This window comes from Dendroctonus ponderosae, unplaced genomic scaffold (genome assembly GCF_020466585.1).
Source record: "Dendroctonus ponderosae isolate FM_Combo_2020 unplaced genomic scaffold, Dpon_F_20191213v2 Dpon_F_20191213_11, whole genome shotgun sequence".
Lineage (NCBI taxonomy): Eukaryota > Metazoa > Arthropoda > Insecta > Coleoptera > Curculionidae > Dendroctonus > Dendroctonus ponderosae.
In genome coordinates this window covers 5,539,467-5,547,065 of record NW_026017213.1, presented here as the reverse complement: position 1 = coordinate 5,547,065, position 7,599 = coordinate 5,539,467, and the positions used below count along the sequence as shown (strand labels likewise).

The window sequence follows — 7,599 nt, the reverse complement described above, 5'->3', positions numbered from 1 at the left end:
GCATTTATAGAGTGTTTGGATCGAAAATGAGGAAGAAATCGTCGGCTAAAGATCGTGAACGCTCAAAAAATGCTTAAAGTGGGCCGAAAATGTCTATTACTTCAGATCTGAAACTTCTACCATGCTTTTTAATGAGTTCGACGAAGTCCTCGTGTCCGTGAGCTGAAAATGACGCAAAATTTGCGAGATTTTGAGAAAATTTTCAAATCTAAATTTCGCTTTTGTGTTTTTTGAGCTCAAACGGTTCCTTTCGACGTAAGAAGTTCAGAAATATGCATTTGGTCGGTTTTTTGAAAAAAATCACGCGAAGAATGCATCGAACTGATTAAAAAACATCCTAGAAAGTTCGGATGCAATGCACTCTTACCTTGGTCACTCTGTAGAATGCTCTCCCTGTAGATTTAAGTCGCAAAAATCGTCAACATTTCCTTTACACTCGCTAATTTTCTCGTTTAAAGTCACATTTTCGGGTACTTCGATCCTTCGTGACGCAATTCTAACAAATAAGACACTTTTTCCAAAACGAACGTGTAAAAACCGGTTAATTTAAAACTTCTATTGCATTAAATACAGCTTTACTGTACAGATTTTAAGGTTGATGTGTTTGTATTTACTCGTTGCCATGGTATATGTCTTGTATTCAAAGAGTCGACAAGCGATTGGTCGATCAGGTTTATGTACATCCGGAAACACGTCATCAGGGCGGTTTCTAGGCAGCGAAGGTTGTTGATTTTTTCGAACGTGGAGAAGTACTGATTTTGTGCGGAAAATATTTGCAGTTCAGATAAGACAAAGTGTTCATTAACTTAAAACATTTTGCGCAGTTTGGCAACACCGCTTGAAATTTATCCTGAAAATGGGGAATTTCCTTAAAGTTTGTGAATGTTTTTTTGGTGTAATCTATGGACCTTTCAGGAAAATTTTCACTGAGAGCGCTTAATTTGAAGTGATCTTTAAGGCAAGGCTGGAAATTCCGAAAACCTCAAACGACACCATCATCTGCCTTCACAACTTCACGTTAAACGTTCATTTGAAACATCAGCGAAATTTCAACAGTACTGATGTCATCAAAGTGCTGAATGGTTTTTCGCATAATCGCTGCTGTTCTTGTTAAATGTGCGTAAATCAATTGCGGCTAATTATCTAGTTGGCGAATTTGAAGCATTTGATTACATTGTTACATGCCAACAGCGTTGCCAGCGCTATTATGTTCCAAGCAGATTCAGTACTAAATACGCGATAACGCCGCTCAGCCGTTCCGTTAAACCGCCGTGTAAAAAAATCGATTTTAGACGCATTTTATAGGACAACGGCTCTTCTATAATTGGACAAAGTTTCGATTTATTGTCATCTTCAGGCAATTTTTGACAATTTTTTAAAATTGCGGTTGTTTTTGCAGGCTTCGGTTTGGACATTTTTTACTCAAAAACTGAGCAAGTGAGAGCGCAACTTTTTTATGAGTTTTGTAGGGCAAGGTCCATTTTATTCGCAGCCAACGTTTCGATTTTTTGACACCATCAGGCAATTTTCAAGAATTTTTGACAATTATTTGCAAAGTTTGAGAGTCACTTTTTGCATAAAGTTTGTAGCTGCTCTACAGGTGGGAAACGTTTCGATTTTGAATCATCTTCAGGCAATAGTCGGCATTTTTTGTTTTTTTTCGTCTGTTCATGCAGCCGGAAATTTAAAAATGATTTCTTCAGAAACTTGTTAAGCTAGAAAGGGATTTTTATACGGAGTTTATTGGGTCTGGTCTGGTTTATATGCAGTAGAAGTTTGAATTTTGAGTGATGGTCACGCCAATTTGAAGATTTTTTGAAATTTGAGGTATATTTTTGTGGATGTCTATCTATTCAGGCCTAACTTTGGCATTGATTTTCTCAGAAACCTCTAAAGGAAGATATTTCGTTTTTGGTGTTTTTTATGGGGAAAAGTGAGGTCTATAGGTGCAAAAAGTTTAGATTTTCAATCAATATCAGCTTATTTTTGAAATGTTTTCAAAGTTGCATTTAAATTTCGCGCTTGTTCATTTACGCCTAAGTTTTGCAATTATTTTCTCAGAGACCAGTGAGGCTGTTTATGTCCGTTTGCGTGAATTTCGTACGGCATCATGTACTCTAGATGCGCACGAAAGTTTCGAATTCGTCATCATCAGGCTATTTTCAAGGGTTTTTCGTTTTTTTTTCAAACATATTTATGGTTTGGTGCCTCTTGTGCCCAAAGTGAGTTCTGTATGTGAAAAAATGCTTTGATTTCGAATGATTTTCAGGCGATTTTTGAAGTTTTTTTTTTAAGTTTGTATTAAAATATTGCGGTTGTTTATGCAGGCCCAGTTTGACATTTATGTTCCCAGAGAGCTGGGAAGCTGGATATTTCCGTTTGGGTGCATTTTAGAGGGCAAAAAGGTTTCGATTTCGAGTCATCATCAGGGTTTTTCAAGATTTTTAAAATTTGCTATATTTGTTCTAGATCGGATAAACTGACTATTCTAGGAGGAACTAAAACTGTTCAAAATGCAGCAAAATTTCCGCTTGACTGGCAAATGTTAGATAAGAACTGCGACTCTCTGATTACTACGATATTCCATTCAGCTTGCATTTGTTTGCGCTTGCTTCGGCCTACAATTAGCTCACTGAGAAAGCCGGTGATTTATTAAAAACCCGTATAATCATCTACGAGTGCAAACAATAGCTATTAATATGATGATGACTTAATGACACCTTAGGTAACACATCTAATGCTCATTTGATATTCGCTATTAACATAGTGATCTAATGTGCGAATGTTTCCGATTCAATGAGGCGACTTGGATGCGTTTTATATGATGCAGGATGCACGAAGCCACGGTTTGATGATTATTCCGGCATATGCCCGATGAACTAATTGGGTTAATCTTTATGCAGACGCGCATTCCTGAAATAGGATTTCACTTTGCTCGATTTTTCCTTGCCATTCGACCGTCGTTCCGCTGCGTTATTTGCCTCCAAACCGAAACTAAGTAGCCCAAACAGCCATTTTTGCAAATTTCCTGCAAATTGTCAAGTATCGTCATTATGCTAATGAGTGGTGATGATCCGTGCCGTTGCCATTATACAATTTTCCTGCAAACTGGCTCCATTTTTTCGTACGCCAGGCGCGCTTAAATGCCAGCAGAACGCCGCTTTCCATTGCCGTCCCTTATGCGTTCTTTCCATTCAAATTGAATCCGGATTTTAGGCAAATCGCCCATCTTTAATTCAGGCGGGTTGTCTTGGCCCCACTCTAAAGATCACTCTTAATTTGCGATCTGCAGGAACTGATCAACTTGGCTTGAATAGTTCGCAGCTTTTTCCCTATAAACTTAAGCATAAGGAAACTTTGGACTGTGCTGATTGCTTAATCGAGTTTGCAAATTCCCCGCGTAATTTTGCCTGTAAACTCCTTTTGCCCACTCGATTATTGATGGCAAAATACCGATTTCCGCTACGTTTCCAATAAAATGTCATCCGGAAAACAAAAGCCTGTCTGCCAGCAGATTTATGAGACTTTCAAAGAATATAAGTCATTAAAGCGTCGGTTTTTCTGACCTGCGGGCTTTTCTCCGCTCTTCCGGATCTCCTGCAAAAGCTCGTCGGCATCCTGCCAGTTTTCCTGTTGCTTCGCTAACGGACTCCATGGGGCGTCACATCACTCTAAACTCTCAAACTTTTGTTCTTTTTTGCCAGCTTTAACAGACCTTTTGATTGCCTTTTGATTATGAAATCATTAGGTTTCTTGGAAACATTAGTGCGGATGCTGTTTGCGCCCGACTCTCGTTACAGTCTATAAATGGTATAATAAAAGTCCAAATTGGGCTCTTCAAAGCTTCAAAGCTGGAAAAATTCAGGATTAGGGCCAATTTTTTCACAGCTTTCTGAGTCTTTAGCCTTGAGAGTTTTCTAAAGGTGGGAAAAAGTGCAAGTTGGTGCTGGCTTGGGTTTGAAAACTGTGCATTTTTCAAGGGTGAAACGCAGTGGAGAAGAATTATTCATTTTGCGCCCGATATTTACTAAGGCGTAAAAAATCAGAACTCCGGGCGATTTTCATGAAACTTTCTGCATCTTTGTAGCCGACGGTCTTCTACAAAGGTTAAAAACTTGATATTTCCAGTGTTTCCAGTTTGGACGGTACGAATTTTTAAAAGCAAAAGGGCAGTGGCGTAAAACCAGCCAATTGAAGCCGATATTCACCATGCTGCGAAAAATCAGAAATTGGGGCAATTTTTGCCGAACTTTCGTTGTTTCGACAGCAGAATGTTTGCTAAAGATTTTTAAAATTTCCAGTTGCTTCACGCGTTAGGTTGAAAGAGGCGAATTTTTAAGCGAGGAAGCGCTGTTGGAAAAGAGCATTCAATTGATGCCGATGTTTCCCAAGCTGTGAAAAATCAGGATTCCGGGCGATTTTTTCCAAATTTTTACCATTTTCCGGTGCCTTCTAAAGATCCTGCCAATTTTAAATTGCTGCGCTTCCTGTTTGGTGGATGCGCATTGTTTATAAGGGAGCGCGCTTGAGTAAAACTTTGAGCGATGTTTACTGAGCCGCTAAAAATCAGATTCTTTTCAAATTTTCAACACTTTTTGCGCGAAATGTCTTTTAAACATCGTGTAAATTTCCGCTTGTTTGATGATGTGGTTGGGCGGATGCGATTGTTTAAAGCAGGGGGCGCACGAGGCTTTCAACATCCATTCTGAGCGAATTTACACAGCTTGCAAATTTGCGGTTTTTGGAAAATCTTCACGAAACTTTTAGCATTTTTACAAACGAGTGTCTTCTGTAGAACGTAAAAGTTTCAGTTTGCCATTGCTTTACTCTGAGAAGGCCGCATTTGGTGGAAAACATCTAATTGAGACCGATGTTTACCCCACTGGCAAAAATCAGGATTGGAATCGATTTTTATGAAACCTACAGCATCCTGAGCAAAAAGTATGTTCTAAAGATCGACATCACTTTTAGTCGTTACTTGCGTTAGTTTTGAAGATGTGCATTTTTAAAGAGACGCGCAGTGGCGCAAAAACATTCCTTTTGCAACCGATCTTTCTAAGCCGTAAAAAATTAGGATTTAGGGCAGTTTTAAAATAACTTTCAGCATGTATAGAGTCACGTGTCTGCTGCATACCGTTAAAATTTCAGGTTGCTGGTTGCTTCAGTTTGGAAGATGTGCCTTTTTAAAGAGAAGCGCAGTGGCGCAAAAGCATTCATTTTGCAACCGATATTTCCTAAGCCGTAAAAAGTCAGGGTTTGGGGCGATTTCAATGAAACTTTCGATATCGTAAGAACCAAGCATCTTCTAAACCGGCTGAAAATTTCAAATTGATACTTGCTCTAGTTTGGAAGATCTGAATTTTTGAAGGCGAAAGCCCAGTTGCCCAAAGGCATCAATTTTGCGACCCATACATATCAAGGTGTAAAAAATCAGCGTTTAGGGCGATTTAAGTAAAAGTTTCGGCATCTATTGGGGCAAGTGTCGTCTGAAGCTGGGAAAAATTTCAAATTGGTACCCACTTTTGTTTGAGAGGTGTGAATTTTTAAAGGAGAGAGCGCAGTTTCGGAAAAGCTTTTTTCAGCTGGCAAAACTAAGTATTTCTGATAATTTTTACAAAACCTCCAGCATATTTAGAATCAAAGTATTCTAAAGATTCCAAGAATTTCAAATTGCTGACCGCTAGTGTTAATAAGAAACGTATTTTCAAAGAAATCGCAGGTCTAAGGCTTGGTAGTTAAGTAAACATGGGGCTCAAAATAGAGGTTTTTCTCCACGGCGTGCTCGCCTGCAAAAATTTGTATCTTCAAAAATAAAGCATTGACCCCGTTGAAATTTTGACCATTTTTAGAAGATACTTGACTCCAACGATGCTGAAAGTGGCATTAAAATCGCATGAACCGCTGATTTTTTCCAGCTTAGTAAAAATGGGTTTCAGACGGGATGTTTTCATCCACTGCGCTCTCAGGTTCAAAAATTCGAATTTACCAAACTAAGGCAACTAGTATTTGTAAAATCTCACCCTCTTCAGAAGACCTTTGACGGTAAAGTTCCCAAAAGTTTCATAAAAATTGCCCTGAATCCTGATTTTTGCCAGCCAAATAAAGATGGGTCGCAAAGTTTATGGTTTATCAACTTTCAAAAATTCGCCTCCTTCAAACGAGAGTTTTTGAGCTTTAAGTGGAACCAATTTTCTCATTCAGCTTGCGATTTATTTAAGCAAAATCCGAGCTTTGAACCGAATTTTCCCGGATCAATTGCCGAAAAGGAAAAATCGAATTGGTCCCAACGTGATCGAATCAAAATTTGCTCAATTATTCAGGGCCGCATTATGTTATGGAATGGAAAGGCAAAGGATCGAAACGTCGCAGATTAGATTTTATGTCTAACAATATTTGCTGGCAATGTGAGGAAGCGGTCAATGGCAAATATGTTTCGAATTGAATTTCCAGACCTTTTGTTGCGCGCATTTCGCTCTGTTCCTTTGTTGTCAGGCACTGGAAAGCCAATAAAAAGCCCTCGTGTTTTAAAAAAAATATTATATAATTCACAAACTGGAGGTACCAGATGAATCCTCACTGGTCAAGTCTGGACATACAACTGGGCAGTTTCTCTTCTTTTTTATCTTCCGTTTGGCCGGTTTCTTGGCCTTACTGCAGCTGACCTCTGCGCGAGTGTTGGTGCAGTTGCTCCTCACCCTCTTGGGCCGCAGAGCAGCCGGCCAGAGCTTCTTGAAGAAATTCATCCGGTCCTCTGCGCAGCTTTTCTTAGGTGGACAATTTTCTGTTTTCGGCCCGCTCTTCGAGCGGGTTCTAATGGGTTCTAGGGGACATTTGCGACATTGTCCCGTCGGCGATCGCGACTTCTTGCGTTTGCTCTCATTGCACAGGCTTGGAGAACTATTACGTCGCTTCCTTGAGTCGAAAATGTCCTCAATCCTCTTCAGCTCCGCTTTGAGGCAAATGGCCGGCACTAAATGAAGCCTGGCAGCCGGACTAATCAACGCATAGCGCTCGTTTGTCTTCAGCACATAGTTCATGTCTTGGGCGGTGTTTAAGGCGCTCTCAACTTGGCTGCGCACATCGCCGGCCATATTCTGCGTACATTCCATATACTTAACCAAATCGCTGAGTTTGATGCTGACGCTGCCTTTGCTGCTCTGCAGCGTGCTGAGCGCTGACAGCACGTTGTGAACGAGGCTGGTTCTGAGGCAGCATCGCCTTTGCGGGGCCATGTAGGGAATTTGGTTCAGAAAAGCGTCAAAAATTGATTGATGTCTGCTTGAGTTTGATGAGACTCGTTCCACAATTACCGGCATTGAAGATGGTATCAGAATTCTGAGGTTTTTCGCCAACAGTTTGAGTCAACAAGAGCATCACTTTGTGTGAAAGTTGTGTATGGTCCGAAGAAAAAAAACTTGCATTAAAAATTCGCAACTTTTAAACGACAGGCAACAGCAATTTGAAAGTTCCACCATCTGTAGAAGACACATAATTGTAAAGATATGGAAAATGTGATGAAAATCGACCGCAATTCTGATTTTTACCAGCTTAATGTCTCAAAATGTACGTGTTGACGCCACTGCGCGTTTGCGTTTAAAA

General features: G+C 40.0%; 1 protein-coding gene across 1 annotated transcript in view; it reads left to right on the top strand.

Annotated features, from left to right (window-relative positions):
- Window positions 1-7,599, top strand: part of LOC109537564 (basement membrane-specific heparan sulfate proteoglycan core protein) — a gene marked incomplete in the record, with an annotated part of 87,023 nt that overhangs the window by 11,614 nt on the left and 67,810 nt on the right.